This window comes from Callithrix jacchus, chromosome 17 (assembly GCF_049354715.1).
Source record: "Callithrix jacchus isolate 240 chromosome 17, calJac240_pri, whole genome shotgun sequence".
NCBI lineage: Eukaryota > Metazoa > Chordata > Mammalia > Primates > Cebidae > Callithrix > Callithrix jacchus.
Window position 1 is genome coordinate 9,010,363 of NC_133518.1, and position 27,038 is coordinate 9,037,400.

General features: G+C 39.7%; 1 long non-coding RNA gene and 1 pseudogene across 4 annotated transcripts in view; one reads left to right on the forward strand and one right to left on the reverse strand.

Moving 5' to 3' along the window:
* LOC144579869 (uncharacterized) overlaps window positions 1-27,038 on the reverse strand; it is a 285,308-nt gene that overhangs the window by 63,039 nt on the left and 195,231 nt on the right. The gene's annotated exons all lie outside the window — the stretch shown is intronic.
* On the forward strand, window positions 21,950-25,305 carry LOC100386010 (zinc finger protein 217-like; annotated as a pseudogene).

Below are 27,038 nucleotides of genomic sequence, written 5' to 3' on the forward strand. Positions count from 1 at the left end.
ACAAACTATGTTATTTGACATTTTACTTTCTCCTTTTAAATGTGCATAACTTTTACTTATTTTTCTTACCTTATTGCACTGGAGAAGATCCCTATTACAAATGTTTAATAAAAGTGTTAGGAGAATATATGCTAGCCTTATCCTGATCTTATAATAAAATCTAGTCTTTTGTATTTACATGATGCTATTTTTAGGCTTTTTCAAAAATATTCTTCATTAAGTTGAAGAAGTTGCCTTCTATTCCCAGTTTGCTGAGATTATTTATTTATTTTAACTTTAAATAGGCTTTGAATTTTGCCAGCGCTGTTCATTGAGATGACATTACTTTATTCCCTTATTCTGTTAACATGAAGAAATATATTAAATTATTTAAAAATATTAAGCCATTCTTATATTCCTGGTGCAAATCCACTTATTCATGATGTATTATGATTTTTACATATGGTAGGATTTTAGTTAACATTTTGTTAAAAATTTTTATCTCTATTCTCATGAAAAATATTAATATGTAATGTATTTTTTCATAATGTTTTTCAATTATTTTGGTATGAGGGTTACATTGACATCATTAACTTAGCTGACAAATTTTGATCTTTTTTTCATTTTTTAAAACATTTTTTATTTTACTTTAAGTTCTGGGATACATGTGCTGAACGTGCAGGTGTGTTACATAGGTATACATGTAACATGGTGGTTTCCTGCACCCATCAACCTGTCATCTAGGTTTTAAGCCCCACATGCATTAGGCATTTGTCCTTGCCCCCACCTCACAACAGGCCCCAGTGTGTGATGTTCCCCTCCCTGTGTTCATGTGTTTTCATTGTTCAGCTCCCACTTATGAGTGAGAGCATACAGTGTTTGGTTGTCTGTTCCTGTGTTGGTATGTGGAGGATAATGGTTTCCAGCTTCATCCATGCCCCTGCAAAGGAAATAAAATCATTCTTTTTATGATTGCATAGTATTCCATGATGTACATTTGCCAATTTTTTTAATCTAGTCTATCATTGATGGGCATTTGGGTTTCTTCCAATTTTTTGCTATTGTAAATAGAGCTGCAATAAACATATGTGTGCATGTGTCTTTATAATAGAATGATTTATAATTTTGGGGGTGCATACCCAGTAAGGGATTGCTGAGTCAAATGATATTTCTGTTTCTGTATCCTTGACGAATTGCCACACTGACTTCCACAATGGTTGAACTTTACACTCCCACCAACAGTGTAAAAGTGTTCCTATTTCTCACATCCTCAGGAGTATCCGTTGTTTCCTGACTGTTTAATGATTGCCATTCTAAGTGGTGTAAGACGGTATCTCATTGTGGCTTTGATTTGCATTTCTCTAATGACCAGTGATGATGAGCTTTTTTTTTCATATATTTGTTGGCCACATAAATGTCTCCTTTTGAGAAATGTCTGTTCATATCCTTCACCCACTTTTTGATGAGATTGTTTGTTTTGTCTCATAAATTTGTTTAAGTTCCTTGTAGATTCTGAACATCACATCTTTGTCAGATGGATAGATTGCAAATATTTTATTACATTCTGTAGGCTGCTGGTTCATTCTGATGACAGTTTCTTATGCTGAGCAGAAGCACTTTAGTTTAATTAGGTCTCATTTGTCAATTTTGGCTTTTGTTGCAATTTCTTTTTGTGTTTTAGTCACAAAGTCTTTGCCCATGCCTATGTCTCGAATGGTATTGACTAGGTTTCTTTCTAGGGTTTTTATGTTTTTAGGTTTTATGTTCAAGTCTTTAATTCATCTTGAGTTAATTTTTGTATAAGATGTAAGGAATGGGTCTAGTTTCTGTTTGCTGCATATGGCTAGCCAGTTTTCCTAGCACCATTTATTAAATAGAGAATCCTTTCGCCACTGCTTCTTTTTGTCAGGTGTGTCAAAGATCAAATAGTTGTAGATGTGTGGTATTATTTCTGAGGCCTCTGTCCTGTTCCATTGATCTGTATATCTGTTTTGGTACCAGTACCATACTGTTTTGGTTACTGTAGCCTTGTAGTATAGTTTGAAGTCAGGTAGCCTGATGCCTCCAGCTATGTTCTTTTGGCTTAGGACTGTCTTGGCTATACAGGCTCTTTTTTTCTTCCTTATAAAATTTGAAGTAGTTTTTTCTAGCTCTGTGAAAACAGTCAATGGTAGCTTGATGAGAATAGCACTGAATCTGTAAATTACTTTGGGCAGTATGGCCATTTTTATAATATTGATTCTTCCTATTCATAAGTATGGAATGTTTTTCCATTTGTTTGTGTCCTCTATTATTTCCTTGAGCACTGGTTTGTAGTTCTCCTTGAAGAGGTCCTTCACATCCCTTGTAAGTTGTATTCCAAGGTATTTTATTTTATTTGTAGCAATTGTGAATGGGAGTTTATTCATGATTTGGCTCTCTGTTTCTCTATTATTGGTGTATAGGAATGCTTGTAACTTTTGCACATTAATTTTGTATCCTGAGAGTTTGTTAAAGTTGTTTATCATCTTAAGGAGTTTTGGGGCTGAGACAATGGGGTTTTCTAAATATGCAATCATGTTGTCTGCAAACAGAGACAATTTCACTTCTGTCTTCCTATTTGAATACCCTTTATTTCTCTCTCTTGCCTGATTGCTCTGGCCAGAATTTCCAATACTATTTTGAATAGGAGTGGTGAGAGGGGGCATCCTCTTCTGCTGGTTTTCAGAGGGAATGCTTCAAGCTTTTGCCCATTCAGTATAATATTGGCTATGGTTTTGTCAGAAATAGCTTTTATTATTTTGAGATCTGTTCCATCAATACCTATTTTATTGAGAGCATTTAACATGCAGATGTTGAATTTTATCAAAGGCATCTTCTGCATCTATTGAGGTGACCATGTGATTTTTGTCATTGATTCTGTTCCTGTGATGGATTATGTTTATAGATCTGTGAATGCTGAACCAGCCTTGCATCCCAGGGATAAAGCCAACATGGTCGTGGGGGATAAGCTTATTGATATCCTGCTGGATTTAGTTTGCCAATGTTTTATTGGGGATTTTCACATTGATGTTTATCAGAGATATTGGCCTGAAATGTTTTGTTCTTATTGTGTCTCTACCAGGTTTTGGAATCAGAATGATGCTGGACAGAGGTAGAATTTGGCCATAAATCCCTCACATCCTGGGGTTGTTTTGCTTGGTAGAATATTAATTACTGCCTCAATTTCAGAAATTGTTATTGGTCTATTCAGGGATTCAAATTCTTCCTGGTTTAGTCTTGGGAGGGTGTATGTGTCCAGGGATTTATTGATTTCTTCTAGATTTTCTAGTTTATTTGTGTAGAGGTGTTTATACTATTCTCTAATGTAGTTTGTATTTCTGTGGTATCAGTGGTGATGTACCCTTTATCTTTTTTTGTTGTGTCTATTTGATTCTTCTCTCTTTTCTTCTTTATTAGCCTGGCTAGCAGTCTATTTTGTTGATCTTTTCAAAAAATCAGCTCCTGGATTCATTGATTTTTTGAAGGGTTGTTCATGTCTCTGTCTCCTTCAGTTCTGCTCTGATCTTAGTTATTTCTTGTCTTCTACTAACTTTTGAATATATTTGCTCTTGCTTCATAGTTCTTTTAATTGTGATGGTAGGGTGTCGATCCTTTTTGATTTTTCTTGCTTTCTCCTGTGGGTGTTTAGTGCTATAAAGTTCCCCCTAAGCACTGCTTTAGCTGTGTCCCAGAGATTCTGATATGCAGTGTTTTTGTTCTCATTGGATTCAAAGAACTTATTTATTTCTGCCTTCATTTTATTATTTACCCACTAGTCATTCAGGAGTAGACTGTTCAGTTTCCATGTAGCTGTGTGGTTTTGAGGGAGTTTCTTAATCTGAGTTCTAATTTGATTCCACTGTGGTCTGAGAGACTGTTATTGTTTCCATTGTTTTGCATTTGCTGAGGAGTGTTTTACTTCCAACCATGTGGTCAATTTTAGAGTAAGTGCTATGTGGTGCTGAGAAGAATATATATTCTGTTGCTTTAGAGTGGAGAGTTCTGTAGATATCTATTAGGTCTGCTTTGTACAGAGCTAAGTGCAAGTCCTGAATATACTTGTTAAGTTTCTGTCTCATTGATCTGTCTAATATGGACTGTGGGGTGTTAAAGTCTCCCACTATTATTGTGTGGGAGTCTAAGTCTCCTTGTAGGTCTCTAAGAACTTGTTTAATGAATCTGGGTGCTCCTGTGTTGGGTGCATGTATATTTAGGATACTTAGCTCTTGTTGGTGCATTGATCCCTTTACTATAATGTAATGCCCTTCTTTGTCTTTTTTTATCTTTGTTAGTTTAAAGTCTGTTTTATCTGAGACTAGGATTGTAACCCCTGCTGTTTTTCTTTTTATTTGCTTGGTAAATCTACTTCCATCCCTTTATTTTGAGCCTATATGTGTCTTTGCAAATGAGATGGGTCTTCTGAATACAACACACCAATGGGTCTTGATTCTTTATCCAACTTGCTAATCTGTGTCTTTTCATTGGTTCATTCAGCCCATTTATATTTAAGGTTAATATTGTTATGTGTGAATTTGATCCTGTCATCATGATGCCAGCTGGTTATTTTGCACACTAGTTGATGTAGTTTTTTCATAGTGTTGCTGGTCTTTATATTTTAGTGTTTTGGCAGTGACTGGCACCAGTTTTTCTTTTCCATATTCAGTGCTTCCTTCAGGAGCCCTGGTTGTGAAAAAATCCCTCAGCATTTGCTTGTCTGGAAAGGATTTTATTTATCCTTCACTTATGAAACTTACTTTGGCTGGATATGAAATTCCAGATTGAAAATTCCTTTCTTTAGGAATGTTTATTATTGGGCCCCAATCTCTTCTGGCTTATAGCATTTTGGCAGAAGATCCACTGTTAATCTGATGGGCTTCCCTTTGTAGGTAACTTGACCTTTCTCTCTGACTGCCCTTAACATTTTTTCCCTCATTTTAATGTTGGAGAATCTGGTGATTGTCTGTGTTGGGGTTGCCCTTCTTGAGGAGTATTATAGTGGTGTTCTCTGTATTTCCTGAATTTGAATGTTGGCTTGTCTTGCTAGGTTGGGGAAGTTCTCCTGTATAATATCCTGAAGTGTGTTTTTCAACTTGATTCCATTTTTCCCATCACTTTCAGTGACCCCAATCAATTGTAGGTTTGGTCTTTTCACATAGTTCCATATTTCTTGGAGGCTTTGTTCATTCCTTTTCATTCATTTTTCTCCAATCTTGTCTTCACACTTTATTTCATTACGTTGATCTTCAATCTCTGATATCTTTTTTTCTGCTTGATTGATTTGGCTGTGGTACTTGTGTATGCTTCACAAAGTTCTCGTGCTGTGTTTTTCAGCTCCATCATATAATTTATGTTCATCTCTGAACTGGTTATTCTAGTTAGCAGTTTCTGTAACCTTTTGTCAAAGTTCTTAGCTACCTTGCGTTGGGTTAGAACATGCTCCTTTAGCTCAGAGGATTTTGTTTTATTACCCACTTTCTGAAACCTACTTCTGTCAGTTCATCAAACTCATTCTCTGTCCAGTTTTGCTCCCTTGCTGGAGAGGAGTTGCAATCATTTGGAGAAGAGGCATTCTGGTTTTTGGAATTTTTGTGCCGGTTTTTCCTCATCTTCATGGATTTATCTACCTTTTCTCTTTGAGGCTGATGACCGATAGATGGGGTTTCTGTTGGGGGTGTACTTTTTGTTGATGTTATTGTTTTGATTGTTAGTTTTTCTTCTAACAGTCAGGCCTTTCTTCTGCAGGTCTGCTGGAGTTTGCTGGAGGTCCACTCCAGACTCTATTTGTCTGGGTATCACCAGCAGAGGCTGCAGAACAGCAAAGATTGCTGCCTGCTTCTTCCTCTGGCAGCTTTGTCCCAGAGGGGCTCCGGCCTGATGCCAGCCAGAGCTCTTCTCTGTGAGGTGTCTTGTTTACCCCTGTTGGGACGTCTCTCCCAGTCAGGAGGCATAGGGATCACTTGAGGAGGCAGTCTGTTTCCTAGCAGAGCTCAAATGCTGTGCCGGGAGAACCCTCTTTGTTAGCATTCATCGCTCTCTTCAGAGGGGAGAACCCTCTTTGTTAGGATTCATTGCAGACAGGAACGTTTAAGTCTGCTGAAACTGCACCCACAGCCACCCCTTTCCCCAGGTGCTTTGTCCCAGGGAGATGAGACTTTTATCTATAAGCTATTGACTGGGGCTGCTGCCTTTCTTTCAGAAATGTCCTGCCCAGTGAAAACGAATCTAGAGAGGCAGTCTGACCACAGCTGGCTGCTTTGCCACACTGTGTTGAGTTCCACACAGTATGAACTTCCAGACCTTTTTAGCACAGTCAGAGAAAAGCTACCCACTCAAGACTCAGTAATGATGGTCACCTCCAACCCACCTAGCTCAATCATCCCAAGTTGACTTCAGATTGCTGTGTTGGCAGTGAGAATTTCAAGCCACTAGTTCTTAGCTTGCTGAGCTCCATGGTAGTGGGACCTGCTGAGCAAGACAACTTTGCTTCCTGGCTTCAGCTCCCTTTCTGTGGGAGTAAACAATTCTGTCTCACTGGGGTTCCAGGAGTCACAGGGGTACAAAAAAAAACCGCTGCTAGTTTGGTGTCTGCCCACATAGCTGCTTGATTTTGTGCTTGAAACCCAGAAACCTGGTGGTGTAGGCACACAAGGGCATCTCCTGGTCTGTGGATTGCAAAATCCAAGGGAAAAGTGTAGTATCTGAGCCAGATAGCACAGTCCCTTATGACTTCCATTGGCTGGGAAAAAGAGGCCCCCTACTCCTTGCACTTCCCAGGTGAGGTGACTTCCACCTGCTTCTGCTTGCCCTCCACAGGCTTCCCCCTTTGCCTAACCAGTCCCAGTGAGATGAACAGGATGCCACAGTTGGAAATGAAGAAATCAACTGCCCTCTGAGGCTTTGGTCTCACTGGGAGCTGCTGACCAGAGTTATTTCTATTCAGCCACCTTGCCAGATCCAACTTGTTTTTTGAGAGTTAGTTAAGATAGTCATCACAGTTTCTTACATTTGATAGAATTAACATGTGAATCTATTTGAAAATGGAGTTTTTCATGGGAATGTTATTAAATATGGATTAAGTCTCTTTGCTATGTATAGCTCTACTCAGGTTTCCTGATTTTTTTTTCTTGTACCACAATTGATAATTACTGTGTTTTAAGATATTTTTATTTTGTCTAAGTAGTTATGGTTATTATATAAAAATTGTTTATAATATTCTATTATTCTTTCAATGTCAACAGAATCTGTAGATTTGTCTCAAATTTAACTCTGGACAATTATAATTTGTATGCTGCTGCTTTTTTTTCTTTAAACAGTGGTTTCTCAATTTTATTGATCTTTTCCAAGAACTAATTTTTTGTTCCACTGATTTTTTTTCTGTTGTTTATTTACCACTTCATTGATTTTTTCTTTTCTCTTTATTATTTTCTCTCTTCATCTTATTATATGTTTAGTTGTTTCTTCTTTGTTTAGTTTTTTAAGGTAAGAGCTTACAAGATTGATTGTATATCATTGCTATTTCCTAATTATGTGTTTAAAACAATAAAATTTCCACTGATATTATTTTCATTGCATCCTATCAACTTTAATATGTTGTTGGTTTACTAGAATTTGCTTTAAAATGTTACATTTCTCTTGATTTTTTCTTTGATAAACAGTCTATTTAGATGTGTGTTTCTTAATTTTAAACTGTTTGTAAATTTCTGAGGATTTTTTAATCAATTCCTAATTTCACCCCACTGTGGTGAAATAAGATACTTTTAAATTTATGGCTTGGTTTATGACCTATCTGGTTTTATAAACATAAAATAGCACATGTTTTATCTTGTGTATGTTCTATGTTTGCTTGAAAATAATGTGTATTCAGCAGGAGTTTGATGTAATTTCTCATAAATGTTAGTTACATTCATTTTATTAGTTATGTTTAAATCTCTGCATCTTCATTATTTTTGAATACTTGCTCTAGTAGTTACTAAGACAAGGCTATTAAAATTAAAAAGTCAAATTTTGAATTTGTCTATTTCTCCCTTTAATTCTGTCCACTTTTGCCTCATGTATTTTGAAGTTCTCTCATTAGTTGCATAAACATGTAGAACAGGGGACACAGTGACATTGGCAAGATGGAGGAATAATATGTCCCAGGCCTCATTTGCCCCACAGAAATACTAACCAGCAATTATCCACAGACAAAAACACCTTGGTAAAAACCCAGACATGTGGGAATAAGCCAGAATCACCTGCCTGTTTCATGAAACAGAATACAAATTTGCATTAAAAAGCAGAAGAAATGGTCTGACTTGGACCATTTCACCCCTCTCTCGCACCCAAGTTGGCACAGTTCCATACAGAGAGGATTCTCCAGGGTTCATGGTTTCTACAGTGGGAAAAGAGAACTAGGGAGACAGACATCTAGCTTCCTTAACATACTGAGATTCTTTCTGGGAAACCCATTTCATTTTTCCCTCATGGGGAACAAAAAATATTCGAGGAAACCACACAACTAGACCACCTGAGGTTAGGTAGAAACAAAGCAAAGAGGTATAGCTCATAGAGACTAGCATATAGATTTTGACATAAGCTCAATATATCAAGCAGGGTACTCAATCAGAGGTATTAGCTAATGGCATAGTCTACCTGCAAAGCTGAGCTGGTCACTCTCAGAAGACATTGGAAGTGCTCTCTGGCTTGAATCTCTAGATGGTTACCCTCCAGGCCCAGCCTCAGCCCCTACCCTGGAGTTCTGGCCAGGGAGGAAGAAGGTCTACCACAGGCAAATTTCCACAACAGAAAGGTATTAGATCTGCCATATCTAAGAGCCTAATCAGTGTTCCCCATAGCCTCAAAGTCTACCACCAGACCCTACCCAAGAAGAAAGACAACCACTGCAGTGAATTTTGACAGCTAAGCCCTATTTTGCCACGGCCAGAAGTTTAATGTGCCCCCCAGATCTTACACAGAAAAGGAGGCAAATCTGAGTCATACATTTTTACCAAGCATAGCAGTTGGTTCATCCATTCTTATTCACTTAACTTTACAGCCTCTCCTGCAAACCTGTCCAACTGCTGAATTCAAATATCAGTACTTCTAGCCAAGAAATATGCCCTGTGGCTCACCCAGATCAGAGGTAAATGCAGTGTCCATATAGCAGCTCAGACTAACAGCAGAGCTCAGTTTCTGGTCTTGCCAAATAGCAGAGCCTAGCCTGGTGCCTTACCTGACTTCAAAGCAAAGGCAGCAGCCTAGCCATCTAGAGAACCTGAAAGGAAGTTGTGCCTTCCAGGGTTAGGACCCACTGACCTATTTAGAATCATCATCTAGACTAACTAGTGAAAGTCTTTAGCTGCCAAGAACTCCTGTAAAACCTGAAATAAAGTAGTCTTTTCAGAAAATGCATAAACACTAATGCAAAAACACAAGGAATTCAGACTCTGGATATTACAACACCTCCAGAAGAAACTAGCAAAGCCACAACAATGGAGCAGCATAAATAAGGAAGTTTATAAAATGACAGGAAAAGGATTCAGAATAATCCTTCATATAAAGTTTAGTGAGCTACAGTAATATACAGATAAAAAAATTAAATGATGTAGAAAATAATTGTTTCCATTATATTATATGAGCTGTGACAAAAAAACAGAAACAATTTTTTAAAAACAAATAGAAATCCTAGTGATGAAGAATACTATGACTCATTTGGAGGAAAAAAGGCAGTGGAAATCTTAAATGGCCAGCTTGATCAACTAAAGAGTTGGTAAATTCAAAGATGCATCGTGAAATTACACAATCAGAGACACAAAATGAAAAACAGGTGGAAAAGAATGAAGATAGCCTACAGGAATTATGGGACACATCAAGAGACCTAACCTATGTTTAATAGCATTCCAGGAGAAGAATAAGAAAAAGGGCCAGAAAGCATATTTAAGGAAATAATGGATGAAAGCTTCCTAATTTCAAGAAAAAATAAAATTCAGTTACACTAAATACAGATGTCACAAATTAAATTCCACCCAAAGAGGGGTTCATCAAGACATATAATAATCAAACTAGCAAAAATCAAAGACAAAAGGAAAATTCTGAAAGCAACAAAAGAGAAATACGTTGCATACAAAGGCGTCCCAGTATAACTATCAGCAGACTTATCAGCAAAACCCTGCAGAACATTAAAAAGATTCAGTGTGACAGGATATTTGCTAGGGTTAAGATGGTCAACACTAGCTGCAAATACCTGGCAAAGTGTTTATTAAATAATTAGATAGAAAGAAGTGACCACGGAATTGTGTATGTGTTATGATAACTTTACAAGCACATATCACCTGGCTTTCTCCATTTTGGGATTAGAGATGACTTCTTAAGATTTATTTTTATGCATTTTAAAGTAGGTTGATTTTAGGGTCAGGTATGGTGGCTCACACCTGTAATCCCAGCACCTTGAGAGGCCAAGACAGGAGAATCACTTAAGGTCAGAAGTTTGAGACTAGCCTGGCCAACAGGAGTGGTGGCAGGTGCCTGTAATCCCAATTACTTGGGAAGCTGAGGCAGAGAATTGCCTGAACATGGGAGGTAAAGGTTGCAGTGAGCCAAGATCATGCCACTGCACTCCATCCTGGGCAACAGAGCGAGACTCCATCTCAAAAAAAAAAAAGTGGGTTGATTTCTAAACAATCCTGCAGAGCCGCCCCTCCTGGTCGCTCCCCCACTCCCCGACCCATCCACCTGCAAGCTGGCTTGCCTTTTGTGCAGTGTGCTGACTTCTGCCAGGCTGTCTGGGTGACACGGCACAGATGAAAGTGTCTTGAGGCAGATACTCTGCCTCTTAGCACCTGGGAGTGCAGTGAGGTGATATATTTTTCAAGAATTAAAGGGAAAGAACTGCCAAACAATCACACTTTACTCCACAAAAAAATATCTTTCAGAAATAAAGGAGTAATAAAAACTTTTCCAGGCAAACAAAAGCTAAGGACGTTCCTCACAAGCAAGCCTGTCTTATAGATATTGCTAAAGGGAGATGTTAAACTGAAACAAAAGGCTCCTAATTAATATCATAATGCTTACAAATGCACAAAACTTAATAGTATGAATAATACAGACAATATGTAGACTATTTCAGGATCATAATGGTGGTATATGCAGTAATTTTATCTCCAGAACAAGGGTTAAAGAAATTATTAATTATGACGATAAATAAAATAGTCAAGGAAAACTCATTACAAAATAAGGTAAATTTTGGCATTGAAAACATAAAATTGAGGGGGGAATAAAGTGTAGAATTGTAAGCAATCAAAATTAAGCTGTTACAAGTTTGAAATAGGCTGTTACAAATGTAAGATAGTCTATGTAAATATCACAATAACCAAAACAAAAATAAAAGATTCAAACTATGCCACCATAGGAAACAGAAAATCAATAAGTCATAAAGAAAGATGGCAAGAATGGAAAAAACTGTGTGTACAAAACAACCAGAAAATAATTAACAAAATGGCAGCAGAAAGTTTCTAGTTATCTACAATTACCTTGACTGGAAATGGATTAAATACACCAATAAAAAGACATCATGCAAATGCATGAATTAAAAAAAAAAAGCTATATGCTGTTTACAAGAAACTTCCTTTTTAATAATGCACATAGACTGAAAGTGAAGGGATGGGAAAAGATATTTCCTGTTAATAGAAACTGAGAGAGAGTATGAGTAGCCATTTTTATATCAGAAAAAATAGACTTTAGGTCAAAAACTGTAAAATCAGACCAAAAAAAGACATTTTATAATAATAAAGAATTTATTTATCAAGAGTACATTACAATTACAAACATATATTCACTCAACAGTGGAGCACCTAAATGTTTAAAGTGCATATTTTAAAAATCTGAAGGGAGAGATAGAGTCTTTTCAAATGCACACAGAACATTCACTAGGATATATCATATGTTAGGCCACAACACAATTCTTAGCAAATTTAAGATTGAAATCATTTCAAGTACCTTTTTTGAGTACAATGGTACGAAACTATAAATCAACTTCCACCAAGATGGCTGAATATGAACAGCTCAGGAGCGCAGTTCCCAGCGTGAGTGACATAGAAGGCAAGTGATCTCCACATTTCCAACCAAGGTACCAGGTTCATCTCAGTGGTACCCTTTAGGCAGTGGGTAGAGCCCAAGGAGGGCAAACTGAAGCAGGTGGAGTGTTGCCTCACCAGCAAAGTGCAAGATGTCAAGGAACTCCCACTCCTCAGCAAAAGAAGCCATTAGGACTTTTCCGGACGTTCCAGCACTCTGACTCCGATACTGAGCTTTTCCCATGTTGTCTACAACCCACAGACCAGGAGATTGTCACTGGGGTCAACAACACCAGAACCACTGGTTTCCAGCACAAAACTGGGTGGCCATTTTAGCCAGCGCCTGGAACACCAGAGAGACAGAAACACTCATTCCCTGCTAAAGAAAGGGGCCAAGTGATCTGGTTCAGCAGGTCCCACCCCAACAAAGACCAGCAAGCTGAGACCCACTGGCTTGAAATTTTCGCAGCCAGCACAGTAGTCTGGACTTGACCTGAGATGGTCAAGCTTGGTGGGGTTAGGGCCATCTGTCATTACTGAGGCAGTTCTAACCTTGTCTGTGTAAACAAAATCCCAGGGAAGTTCACACAGCAGCTGGGCAGAGCCCTCAGCAGCTCAGCAAGGCCTCTGCAGGCGGACTGACTAGACTCCCTTCTTGCTGGGTGGGGAATCTCTGAAAAAAGGCAGCAGCCTGTCAGGGACTGATAAATAAAGCCCCACCTTCCCAGGACAGCACACGAGAAAAGGGGTGGTTGTGAGTTCTGCTTCAGCAGACTTAAACGTCCCTGCCCAGCAGCTCTGAGGGAGCAACAGACTGCCTCCTCAAGTGTCTCCCTGACCCCAGGATATCCTAGGAGACACTTCATACAGGAGAGCTCTGGCTGACATCTGCTGGGTACCCTTCTGGGAAGAAGCTACCAGAGGAAGGAACAGGCAGCAATTCAAGCCATTCTGCAGACCATGGGGGTGATTCCCAGGCAAGCAGGCTCTGGAGTGGACCTCCAGCAGTGCTGCAGCAGAGGGGCCTGACTGTTAGAAGGAAAACTAAAAAACAAAGAAATAGCTTCAACATCAATAGAAAGGACATCCACTCAGAAACCCCATTCAAAAGTCACCAACTTCAAAGTCCAAAGGCAGATAAATACACAAAGATGGGAAGGAATCAGTGCAAAAAAAGGCTGAAATTGCCTAAAGCCAGAATGCATCTTCTTCTCCAAGAGATCACAACCCCTCACCAGAAAGGGAACAAAACTCAAGGGAAAATGAGCGTGACAAATTGACAGAAGCAGTCTTCAGAAAGTGGGTAATAATAAACTTCTCTGAGCTAAAGGAGCATCTTCTAACCCAATGCAAGGAAACTGAGAACCCTGAATAAAGGTTAGATAAAATGCTAACAAGAATAAGGTTAGATGAAACAGCATGAAGAAGAACATAAACGACATGAAGGAGCTGAAAAATACAGCATGGGAACTTCGTAAACCATACAAAAGTTTCAATAGCTGAATACATCAGGTAGAAGAAAGAATATCAGAGATTGAAGATCAAATCAATGAAACAAAGCAAGAAGGCAAGATTAGAGAAAAAAGAATGAAAAGAAATGAATGAAGCCTCCAAGAAATATGGGATTATGTAAAAAGACCTAATCTATGTTTGATTGGTGTATATAAAAGTGATGGGGAGAATGAAACCAAGTTGAAAAACACTCTTCAGGATATTATCCAAGACAATTTTTCTAACCTAGAAAGGCAGGCTAACATTCAAATACAGAAAATACAGAGAACACCACAAAACTATTCCTCGAGAAGAGTAACCCCAAGGCACATAATCGTCAGATTCACCAGGGTTGAAATTAAGGAAAAAATGCTAAGGGCAGCCAGAGAGAAAGGACGGTTACCCACAAAGGGAAGTCCATCAGACTAACAGCAGATCTCTCTACAGAAACCCTACAAGCCAGAAGAGAGTGGGGGCCCACATTCAACATCCTTAAAGAAAAGAACTTTTAACCCAGAATTTTATATCCAGCCACACTAAGCTTCATAAGTGAAGGATTTTTAAAAATCCTTTACAGACAAGCAACTGCTGAGAAATATCATTACCATCAGGCCTGCCCTACAAGAGCTCCTGAAGGAAGTATTAAACATGGGGAGGAACAAAAGTACTAGTCACTGCAAAAACATACCAAACTGTAAAGATCATTGACACTATGAAGAAACTGCATCAACTAACGGGCAAAACAACCAGCCAGTAACAAAATGGCAGGATCAAATTCACACATAACAATATTAATCTTAAATGTAAATGGGCTAAATGCCCCAATCAAAAGCCACAGACTGGCAAATTGGATAAAAAGTCAAGACCCATCAGTGTGCTGTATTTTGGAAACCCAACTCACATGCAAAGACACACATAGGCTCAAAATAAATGGATAGAGGAAGATTTACCAAGCAAATGGAGAGAAAAAAAAAAGCAGGGGTTGAAATCTATTCTCTAATAAAAAAGACTTTAAACCAACAAAGAGCAAAAGAGACAAAGAAGGTCATTACATAGTGGTAAAGGGATTAATGCAACAAGAGGAGCTAACTATCCTAAATATATATGTACCCAATATGGGAGCACCCACATACATTAAGCAAGTTCTTAATGACCTACAGAGACATTTACACTCCCACACAACAATAGTGGGAGACTTTAACACCCACTGTCAATACTAGACAGATCAATGAGACAGAAAATTAGCAAGGATATCCAGGACTTGAACTCAGATATGGACCAAGTGGACCTAATAGACATCTACAGAACTCTCCACCCCAAATCCACGAATATACATTCTTCTCACCACCACATCAGACTTATTCCAAAATTGACCATATGATTGGAAGTAAAACATTCCTCACCAAATGCAAAAGAATGAAAATCATAACAAAGTCTCTCAGACCACAGTGCAATCAAATTAGAACTCAAGATTAAGAAACTCACTCAAAACTGCACAACTACATGAAAACTGATCAATCTGCTCCTGAATGACTACTGGATAAATAATGAAATGAAGGCAGAAATAGAGATGTTCTTTGAAACCAATAGGAATGAAGACACAGTGTACCAGAATCTCTGGGACACATTTAAAGCAGTGTCTAGAGGGAAATTTATAGCACTAAATGCCCACCAGAGAACCAAGGAAAGATATAAAATCAACACTCTGATGTTACAATTAAAAGAACTAGAAGAGCAAAACCAAACAGATCCAAAAGCTAGCAGAAGACAAGAAATAACTAAGATCAAAGCAGAACTGAAGGAGACAGAGACACAAAAAATCATTCAAAAAAATCAATGAATCCAGCACCTGGTTTTCTGAAAAAAAAAATCAACAAAATAGACCACTAGCCACACTAATAAAAAAGAGAAGAGAGAAGAATCAAATAGATGCAATAAAAAATGATAAAGGGGATTTCACTAAAATTTCACCACCGATTAAACAGAAATATAAACTATCATCAGAGATTACTATAAACACCTTTCTGCACATAAACCAGTAAATCTAGAAGAAATTGATAAATTCCTGGACACTTAGACCCTCCCAAGACTAAAACAGAAAGAAATCAAAACCCCGAATAGGCCAATAACAAGGGCTGAAGTTGAGGCAGCAATTAATAGTCTACCAACCAAAAAAAGTTCAGGACCAGATGAGTTCACAGCTGAATTCTACCAAATGTACAAAGAGGAGCTGGTACCTTTCCTTCTTAAACTATTCCAAACAATACAAAAAGAGGGAATCCCCCCTAACTCATTTTTTGAGTCAACATCATCCTGATATCAAAACCTGGCAGAGACACAAGTAAGAAAGAAAATTTCATGGCAGTATCCATGATGAACACTGATGCAAAAATCTTCAGCAAAATACTGGCAAACTGAATCCAACAGCACATCAAAAAGTTTATCCATCACAATCAGGTCAGTTTCATCCCTGGGATGCAAGGCTAGTTCAACATATGGAAATCTATAAACTCAATCCATCACATAAACAGAACCAAAGACAAAAACCACATGATTACCTCAATAGATGCAGAGAAGGCCTTTGACAAAATTCAACAGCCCTTTATGCTAAAAACTCTCAATAAACTAGGTATCCATGAAATGTATCCAAAATAATAAAAGCTATGACAAAGCCATAGTCAATATCATACAGAATAAAAAAAAAAAACTGGAAGCATTCCCTTAGAAAACTGGCAAAGACAAGGGTATCCTCTCTCACCACTCCTATTCAACATACTATTGGAAGTTCTGCCCAGAGCAATTGGGCAAGAAAAAGAAAAAAAGGGTATTCAACTAGGAAAAGAGGAAGTCAGATTGTCTCTATTTGCAGATGACATGATTGTATATTTAGAAGACCCCATTGTCTCAGCCCAAAATCTCTTTAAGCTGATAAGCAACTTTGACAAATCTTAGTATACAAAATCAATATGCAAAAATCACAAGATTTCTATACACCAACAACAGACAAAAATAGACCCAAATCATGAATGAACTCCCATTCACAATTACTACAAAGAGAATAAAATGCCTAGGAATACAACCAACAAGGGGTGTGAAGGACCTCTTCAAGGAGAACTACAAACCACTGCTCAAGGAAACAAGAGAGGACACAAACAGATGGAAAAATATTCCATGCTCATGGTTAGGAAGAATCAATATTGTGAAAATGGCCATACTGCCCAAAGTAATTTATAGATTCAATGCTATCCCCATCAAGCTACCACTGATCTTTTTCACAGAACTGGAAAAAAAACCTTAAACTTCATATGGAACCAAAAGAAAAGCCCACACAGTCAAGAAAATACTAAGCAAAAAGAACAAAGCTAGAGGCATCATGCTACTTGACTTCAACTATACTACAAGGCTACAGTAATCAAAAGAGCAAGGTAGTGTTACCAAAACAGAGATATAGACCAATGGAACAGAACAGAGGCCTCAGAGGTAATGCCACAAATCTACAATGATCTGAACTTTGACAAACCTGACAAAAAAAAGCAATGGGGAAAGGAGTCCCTGCTTAATAAATGGTGCTGAGAAAACTGACTACCCATATGCAGAAAGGTGAAACTGGACCCCTTCCTTACACCTTATACAAAAATTAACTCCAGATGGATTAAAGACTTAAACATAAGACCTCACACCATAGAAACACTAGAAGAAAACCTAGGCAATACCATTCAGGATATATGCATAGGCAAGGACTTCAAGACTAAAACACCAAAAGCAATGGCAATAAAAGTCAAAATAGACAAATGGGATCTAACTAAACTTAAGAGCTTCTGCACAAAAAAAGAAACAATCATTAGAGTGAACAGAATGGGAAAAAGTGTTTGCAATGTACCCATCTGACAAAGGGCTAATATTCAGAATCTACAAAGAACTAAAACAAATTTACAAGAAAAAAAACACAACCCCATCAAAAAATAGGTGAAGAATATGAACAGACACTTTTCAAAAGAAGACATTTATGCAGCCAATAAATATTTGAAAAAATGCTCATCATCACTGGTCATTAGAGAAATGCAAATCAAAACCATATTGAGATATCATCTAACACAAGTTAGAATGGCAATCATTGAAAAATCTGGAGACAACAGACGCTGGAGAGGATGTGGAGAATTAGGAACACTTTTACACTGTTGGTGGGAGTGTAAATTAGTTCAATCACTGTGGTGATTCCTCAAGGATCTAGAAATAGAAATACCATTTGACCCAGCAATTCCATTACTGGGTATGTATATACCCAAAGGATTATAAATCATTCTATTATAAAGACACATGCACAGGTACATTCATTGTGGCACTGTTTGCAATAGCAAAGACCTCAAACCAACCCAAATACCCATCAAGGATAGACTTGATAAAGAAAATGTGGCACATATACACTATGGAGTACTATACAGCCATGTCCTTTGCAGAGACATGGGTGAATCTGGAAATCACCATTCTCAGCAAACCAAAGCAATAACAGAAAACAAAACACAGCATGTTTTCACTCATAAGTGGGTATTGAACAATGAGAACTCATGGACACAAGGAAATGAACATCACACACTGGGGTCTGTTGAGGGATGGGGAAGCTAGGTGAGGTATAGCAGTGGGTAGGGAGATTGGGGAGGGATAACATAAGAAGAGATACCTGATGTAGGTGATGGGGGGATGGAGGCAGCAAACCACCATAGCATATGTAGACCTATGTGACAATCCTGCAAGATCTGCTCATGTACATCAGAACTTAAAGTATAATTTTTTAAAAAGTAAACATAAAATATGCTAAAGAAAAACCTAGAAATCTATAATGGAACATTTTTAGAAAAATTATAAACACATGGAAACTAAACAACACGCTCCTGAACATCCAATGGGAGAATGAAGAAACTAGAAAAGAAAATTTTAATGTATCTTGAGACAAATAAAATGTAAACTCGGGGGAAGGGGTCGAGATACAGCAGTGGCATTCGGAGGTTCCCATCAAAAAGTAAAAATAAAAAACATAACAAGCATGTGAATCCTTCACTGACGAACAAAGTATCCAGGTTCTCTCATCAAAATTGACTACAAGGCTGGCATGACCATTGGAGAAAAGGAAGAGCAGTGTGGTGTGGCGCCCACCTGAGAGCCACATGTGAAAAGGGAACCCCTTTCCCCCACCAAGGGAGGAGGTGAGTGAGTGCACTACCCTGCCAGGGAAACTGTGCTTTTTCCATGGAACTGTGCAACCTACGGGTGGGAAGATCCCACTTACAAACACACGCCACCAGGACCTAGTGTTCCAATCCCAGAATGCACAGATTCTTGCAGCCTCTCAGCTGGAATATGCTTAACTCTACCAAACTCCCCAGAGGAGAGAGGACTAGCACCAGATGTGGCTGCCTGCTAAGCCATTTGAGCTCCTTGGGGGAGAGGCAGCAGCCAGCACTGGGAATCCCAACTGCCTAACACACTAAGCTCCTCGGTGGGGCAAGGGCAACATCCATCTTTATAGCTCCAGGCTGTGCTTTTCCCCTTCTATAGCAAGAGAGGCTAGAAAGTTTGGTCACAAGACTAGTCCCCACATTTGAACACACTGGCTGCGGCAATCTGTGGCAGAATGCCTCTTCAGGCTTAACCCCGACCCATCCCTCTTCATTGGGTGGGGTTCCCTGCAGAAACTGCAATATCTCCTGCCAGAGGCTCAGGGACAGAATTCGGATGTCCATGGGCCTCAGCCCCTAGGGAGAGAAGTGGCCACAGTCTCTGCAGACTGGGAGACTTAGGCTTTCCTCCTGGTGGTTCTGAAAAATCAGGGCAGCCCAGAAGAGTGAGACAAAGTGCTTCATTAAATGTGTTCTGCTCTCCATGCCACTCAACTGGGTGAGCCCCTCCAACAGGGGTTGTCAGACACCCTAGAAAGGAGTAATTCTACTGGCATCGGGTTGGTGCCCCTCAAGGTCAGAGGTCCCAGAAGAAGGAGCAGGTGCCCATCTTTGCTGTTGATTTCTTGGGTAACAGTTCCAGGCACAGGAGCAAATCAGATGAAAAGGGCCTGAAGTGAACCCCCAGGAAAATGCAGCAGCCCTAAAGAAGAGAGACTTGACTATTGAAAGGACACAAACAAGCAGAAAGTCATGACAACAGCATCAACAACAACAAAAAGGCCCCCCCAAAACCCCATCTAAGAGTCAGCATCTTCAAAGACCAAAACTAGACAAACTCACAAAGATGAGAAAGAATCAATGAAAAAATACTGAAAACTCTGATAACAACATCTCTTGGTCAAAGGCACAGAACTGGACAGAGGATCAGATTAATGAAATGACAGAAGCAGGCTTCAGAAGATGGGTAATGAAAAAACTACACTGAGCCAAAGGAACATGTTCTAACCCAAAGCAAAGAAACTAAGAACCTTGATAAAAGGTTAGAGGAATTGCTAACTAGAATAACCAGTTTAGAGAGGAACATAAATGACCTGATGGAGCTGAAACATAGCATGAGAACTTTCTGATGCATACACAAATATCAATAACCAAATTGACCAAGCAGAAGAAAGGATAGCCACTTTACTGAAATAAGACATGTGGACAAGAATAGAGAAAAAAGAAGGAAAGGGAATGAATAAGGCCTCCAAGAAATATGGGACTTCCTGAAAAATAGAACCTACAATTGACTGGAGTACCAGAAGAAAACAAGGAGACTGGAAACAAACTGGAAAACACACTTCGGGACATTATCCAAGAGAACTTTCCCAACCTAGCAAGATAAGCCAATATGCATATTCAAAAACTACAGAGAACACCATTAAGATACTCCATAAGAAGATCAACCACAAGATGCATAATCATCAGATTCTCCAAGGTCAAAATGAAGGAAAAACTGTTAAGGGAAGCCAGAGAGAAAGACCAGGTCACCTACAAACAGAAGCCCATCAGACTAACAACAGATCTCTCTGCAGAAACTCTACAAGCCAGAAAAGACTGGGGGCCAATATTCAACATTCTTAAAGAAAAGAATTTTCAACCCAGAATTTCATGACTAAGCTTCACAGGCAAAGGAGAAATAAAATTATTTACAGACAAGTGAATGCTGAGGGATTTTATTACCATCAGGTCTGCACTGTAAGAGTTCCTGAAAGATGCACTAAACATGGAAAGGAAAAAACTGGTGACTGCCACTGCAGAAAACACTAAAATACAAAGACCAATGATACGATGAAGAAACCGCATCAACTACTGTGCAAAATAACCAGCTAGCATCATGATGAAAGGATCAAATTCACACATAACAATATTAACCTTAAATGTAAATGGGCTAAATGCCCCAATTAAAAGACACAGACTAGCAAATTAGATAAGGAGTCAAGATCCATTGGTGTGCTGTATTGAGGAGACCCATCTTACATGCAAAGACACACACAGGCTGAAAATAAAGGGATGGAGGAAAATTAAACAAGAAAATGGAAAGCAAAAATAAAGCAAGGGTTGCAATCATAGTCTCTGACCAAACAGATGTTAAACCAACAAAGATCAAAAAAGACAAAGAAGGGCATTACATAATGGTAAAGGGAACAATTCAACAAGAGCTAACTATTCTAAATACATATGTGCCCAATATAGGAGCACCCAGATTCACAAAACAAGTTCTTAGAGACTTATAAAGGGCCTTAGACTCCCACACAATAATAGTGGGAGACTTTAACACCCCACTGTTAGAAATTAACAAGGATATTCAGGACTTTAACTCAGCTAGGGATCAAGTGAACCTTGTAGACATCTACAGATGTCTACACCTAGCCCAAATCAACAAAACGTACATTCTTCACAGTGCCACATGGCACTTATCCGAAAATCAACCACATAATTGGAAGTAAAACACTTCTCAGCTAATGCAAAAGAACTGAAATCATAACAAATAGTCTCTCACACCACAGTGCAGCCAAATTAGAACTCAGGATTAAGAAACTCGAAAACACGGACGGCCCCAGTGGTGTCAGCTCAGTCCCAGCTGCCGCCATGTGAGGAAATGGCCGAGGGGCCAGAGCCATAGGGTTTGGAAATCCCTTGTCTCCAGGTTGCTGGGATTGACTTCTTGCTCAATTGAAACACTCATTCAATGGAGACAAAGAGAACTAATGCTTTGTGCTTATTCATTTTTGAATCAAAGCACTGGGGAGTCTGTATGCCTTGTTTGTAGAAAGAACCAGTGACACCACCAATGAGCTTCCTAAAAGTTCTGAAGAAGTTATAGGACTATACACTTTCTTTTGAACTTTTATAATAAATATCTGCTCTATTTCTGAAGCCCAGGGCTGTTGGAGGGGTGAGTGACAAGTCTTACAAGTGGCCTTATTCCAACTCCAGAGATTCCCCAATGGAACTTTGAGATTATCTTATATGCAATCGAAAGTGACAGGAAATATGCCAACTCAATCCCTCTTGATGTACATGGAGGGGCCAGAAGTGATTGGCAGCTCTCTCGGCAGCCAAATGGAGATGGATGATGCCTTGTCAAGGAAAGGGGCTGCTGTTGTTCCATTCAGAGTGATGCAAGAAAAAAATGTCATCCAAATAGAGGGGTACATGGCCTTGGATTGCATGTTCTGCAGCCAGACCTTCACGCATTCAGAAGACCTTAATAAACATGTCTTAATGCAGCACCAGCCCACCCTTTGTGAACCAGCCATTCTTCAGATTGAAGCAGAGTATCTTAGTCCTCTTGATAAAAGTCAAATGCGGGCAGAATCTCCCAAGGAAAAGAATTGCAAGGAAAATGAAGAATTCAGCTGTAATGTGTGCAGGCAGATATTCAGAGTCGTTTTTGATGTTGAGATCCACATGAGGACACAAGGATTCTTTCACTTATAGATGTAGCATGTGTGGCAGAAGATTCAAGGAGCCTTGGTTTCTTAAAAACTACATGCAGACACACAACAGCAAATCGGGGACCAGGAGCAAACTGCACCAAGGCTTGGAGAGTCCAGCAACCATCAACGAGGTGGTCCAGGTCCACGCAGCTAAGAGCATCTCCTGTCCTTAAAAAATCTGCATGGTTTATGGCTTTCTATTTCCAAATAAAGCAACTCTAATTGAGCACAACAAGGTGCATGGCAAAAAAAAACCTGCTTCTGGTCCCAGCAGCACAGACTGACTCTCCACCAGAGGGAATGTCATCTTCGAGGGAAGAGTCCCTGCAGTTTTTAAACTTAAGACCAAAATCTCGCCCCATAACCAAGAAGAAGCTTGTCAACTGCATACCTCAGCTCGATCCGTTCACCATCTTCCAGGCTTGGCAGCTGGCAACCAAGGGAAAAGTGGCCATTTGCCAAGAAGTGAAGAAATCAGGGCAGGAAGGAAGAACCGACAATGATGGCTCGAGTTCCTAGGAGGAGCTTGGAGAAATTTGGGGTGCCAATAAGAGCAACTTGGAAGGTCTGGAAAGGCCAAAACAAGTAAGGGCATTTGTACAGGCCTCTCGCAAAATAAAGAGAAGTGTAGAACCTCCAACGGTGAGGTGCCTTCTGTGGATGTGGATTCCAAGATACCCAGCAGCAAAGAGAAGCCCACCCACTGATCCGAGTGTGGCAAAGTTTTCAGAACCTACCACCAGCTGGCCTTGCACTCCAGGCTCCACAAGAAGGACAGGAGGGCCAGTGCCGAGTGGCCCACCATGTCCACGGATGGAAGGCAGCCAGGGACATGCTCTCCTGACCTCACCACCCCGCTGGATGAAAATGGAGCCGTGGATCAAGAGGAAGGCGGTTCTGAAGACAGATCTGAGGATGGGCTTTCTGAAGGAATCCATCTGGATAAAAATAATGATGGAGGAATAATAAAGCATCTTACATCTTCAAGAGAGTGTAGTTATTGTGGAAAGTTTTTCCATTCAAATTTTTACCTCAATATTCATCTCAGAATGCATACAGGTGAAAAACCATATAAATGTGAATTTTGTGACTATGCCACGGCCCAGAAGACATCTCTGAGGTATCACTTGGAGAGACACTACAAGGAAAAACAAGCTGATGTTGCCGCTGAAGCCAAGAGCAATGGTAAAAATCAGGACACTGAAGATGCACTATTAACTGCCGACAGTGCGCAAACCAAAAATTTGAAAAGATTTTTCGATGGTGCCAAAGATGTTACAGGTAGTCCACCTGCAAAGCAGCTGAAGGAGATGCCTTCGGCTTTTCTGGGCAGCGCTGTCCTCTCACCAGCACACAGAGATACTCAGGATTTCCATAAAAATGCAGCAGATGACAGGGCTGATAAAGTGAATAAAAACCCTACTCCTGCTTACCTGGACCTGGTAAGAAAGAGATCAGCAGTTGAACCTCAGGCAAATAACCTCTGCAGAAGCCAGGTGGAGGTTACTCCTCCTCCGGATGGCAGTGCCACCTGTAACCTTAAAGTTAGCCCCAAAGAGAAACCAGTGGAGGGCGCAGCTGACAGCAGACACAGGCAAAGTGTGGACTGTCATGGAAAACCTTTAAACTTATCCCTGGGGGCACTTCACAATTGCCCGGCAATTTCTTTGAGTAAAGGTTTAATTCCAAGTATCAACTGTCCATTTTGTACTTTCAAGACACTTTATCCAGAAGTTTTAATGATGCACCAGAGACTGGAACATAAATACAATCCTGACGTTCATAAAAACTGTCAAAACAAGTCCTTGCTCAGAAGTTGGTGCACCAGATGCCCGCCAGTGCTGCTGGGGAAAGACGTGCCTCCCCTGTCTAGTTTCTGTAAACCCAAGCCCAAGTCTGCTTTCCCAGCGCAGTCCAAACCCCTGCCATCTGTGAAGGGGAAGCAGAGCCCCCCTGGGCCCAGCAAGGCCCCTCTGACTCCAGGGATAGACTCTAGCATGTTAGCCCCAAGTAGCTGGAAGTCCCACAGGCCACAGCAGAATATTGGGGGCCCCGGAGCCACCAGCCAACAACAGCAGTCTGAGCTGTTTCCTAAAACCAGTGTTTCCCCCGCACGGGAGAAGATGAAAAGACCCCAGACAAAGTTGAAACCCCTCCCGGTAGCTCCTTCTCAGCCCACCCTGGGCGGTGGCAGCATCAATCGTTCCATTGACTACCCTCCCAAGAACGACAACCCATGGGCACCTCCAGGGAGAGACTATTTCTGTAATCAGAGTGCCAGCAACACTGCGGCTGACTTCAGTGAGCCCCTTCCAAAAAGACTGAAGTCCACCATGGTTGCCTTTCAAGTCAACCAGTAGCCTGGGGCCAATTACAGAAGAGGCTGTGACCTTCCCAAATACCACCTGGTCAGAGGCATCACGTTGCTTTTGCTACAGGACTGCATGTACCCGTCGCAGGCGCTGCCCCCCAAACCCAGGTTCCTGAACTCGAGCGAGGTCGGGTTACAAACGTGCTGACTGTTCAGAAGCCTTATGGTGGCTCCAGGCCACTCGATACTTGCAGACCTGCTAGGAGTCCAGCCTCCAGCTCAATGTTAGAAAGAAAAAGGCCTGTGTCATATCAACACTCATCTAACAGCATTGTACAAAACAGAAACCATGAGAATTTTATTGGGAACGCAAATTACTGTCCAAACGACAAAAAAAGCTTGATTCACTAATTTGGGGGATGAAAGGTCTTGGTGCACATCAGGGCTTACTCTCCATGAAATTGAATTGTAGTTTATCCTTTGAGAAGTGAATGGTGAAAGCTACTGAAATAAGCTGTGATTGTACTGTGCATAGAACATACAAGGAATCTGCAAGGAACACCACAGTTTTGTAAAGTTGTTCAGTTCACTTTTGTAACAAATAGCTACAAAAACTAGTTGGAACCTTCATACATGGGGACTGGAAAGCTCTATTTTGTCCCTGAATAATATTTTTTTTAGAATCAACCAAATAAGAAATGGAATTTTTACTCACTTGAGTGCTGCTGAAAAATCATTTGGGTTGTGGGGGATGGGGGAAAGTATATAATGCTTGCGCCTCAGGTCAAAATCTGCAAATATCTAAATTGTAAACCTGCTTGTTCAAATACTGTGTGTATTCCTTTTCTCTAATACAGCTCATCACTTGAAGCAGTTTTGCTATTGTGCTCTTTCATTTAAAATGTATTTTTTTAAACTCTCAATGATTTTGTATTATGTTGAATCCTCTGAAACCTATTGTTGTCTTAAAATTGTTAATGGAAGTATTGACCCTGTATGAATATGTGCTGCAGATAAGGAGGTCAGCCATTCTGAACTTGGTGGCATTTTATCACAGTTTAAGCATGTCAGCTGGGGAAGGCACCTTCTTCCTTGCCTCTCCAGATTGTCATGGAACCTCAGGATCCTTGACAGAGGGGGTTGGGATGGCTTACAGGATTTTTAAGTAAGTGTGTCTACAGAGAAGCGTTTTCTCTGTAGAGGAGAGCCACACATGGTGTAAACATAAGAAACTATATGTGCAGCTAGTTAAATTTGTTTCCATCAAATCATTTTTGTTGGAAAATTCAGCGTTTTGGGGTATTTGTCTAAATTAGCATATAAAAACATAAATGCCAAATTATACATGTGGATTGCGGATTTTGGAAACAGTTTTAAGGGAAAGTTTTTGGGGAATGTTTTAGGTTTGTATGTGGTAGTCTTAGTGTGTCTGGCATTTGGGTGAGCTGTGGGCAGACACGCTAGAGTTGATTATAGAGACGTTGATTCTGAAGAAGGAACTGCTGGCTGAGCCCCCTCGGAGTCGAGAAAGAGAAAATAGTTTCTGGACCTCAGTTACCTTCCCATTTTCGGTTGCTTGGAAGCAGTAACATTTTTCTCAATGCACATGCAATTTGGGTTTTAGAGAAGATGGCTACCAGCTGACTTCCTAGATATTTGAAATTTTTGTACTTTAATGTGCTGGCCATGGCTGAGTTTATTAGTACATGGGCTTAGCGACCACAAAAGACTTTATTAAGAAACTATTTCAAAAATAAGTTTGCACTGTTCATTTTTCTGGCCTTGCTCTTCTCCATAGAGCAAGGGTAAAGTTCTAGAAGAATCTATTTTTTAAAAAATTATGCAATGTAAGTTGTCCTTGATAGGAATCTTAGCTCCTGTGTTACAAGGGAGAACTAATTTGAGAGCAGTCTGCTGGCATTGCAATGAAGTGCTTTGTATCAGGAAAGTGTACACTATTGACTTTTTTCCTGTTCACAAGCTGAGCCATATGTACACAATCTAGATTTTGTTTTCATAATTTTGCACTTTTATAGCCTATTTTTGAAGATTAACAATTTACAAGATGATTCACTCAATCTTTGCCTAATCCAATGAGTATTACAGAGAGCTTGCTATGACTAGAAACATAAATCTTAAAAGAGGGTTTGTGATACTAGAGGGCTGGAATTTAAGTCTGCATTTAAAAAAAAAGAATCACCAAATCTATTTGAAAGCAAGTCAGTTTGTGTCACACTGGAATTTTTTGGGCTTTCAAATTTGTCTTTTTAACCACATTTTTGAATGTATAAAAATAACAATTATTTTC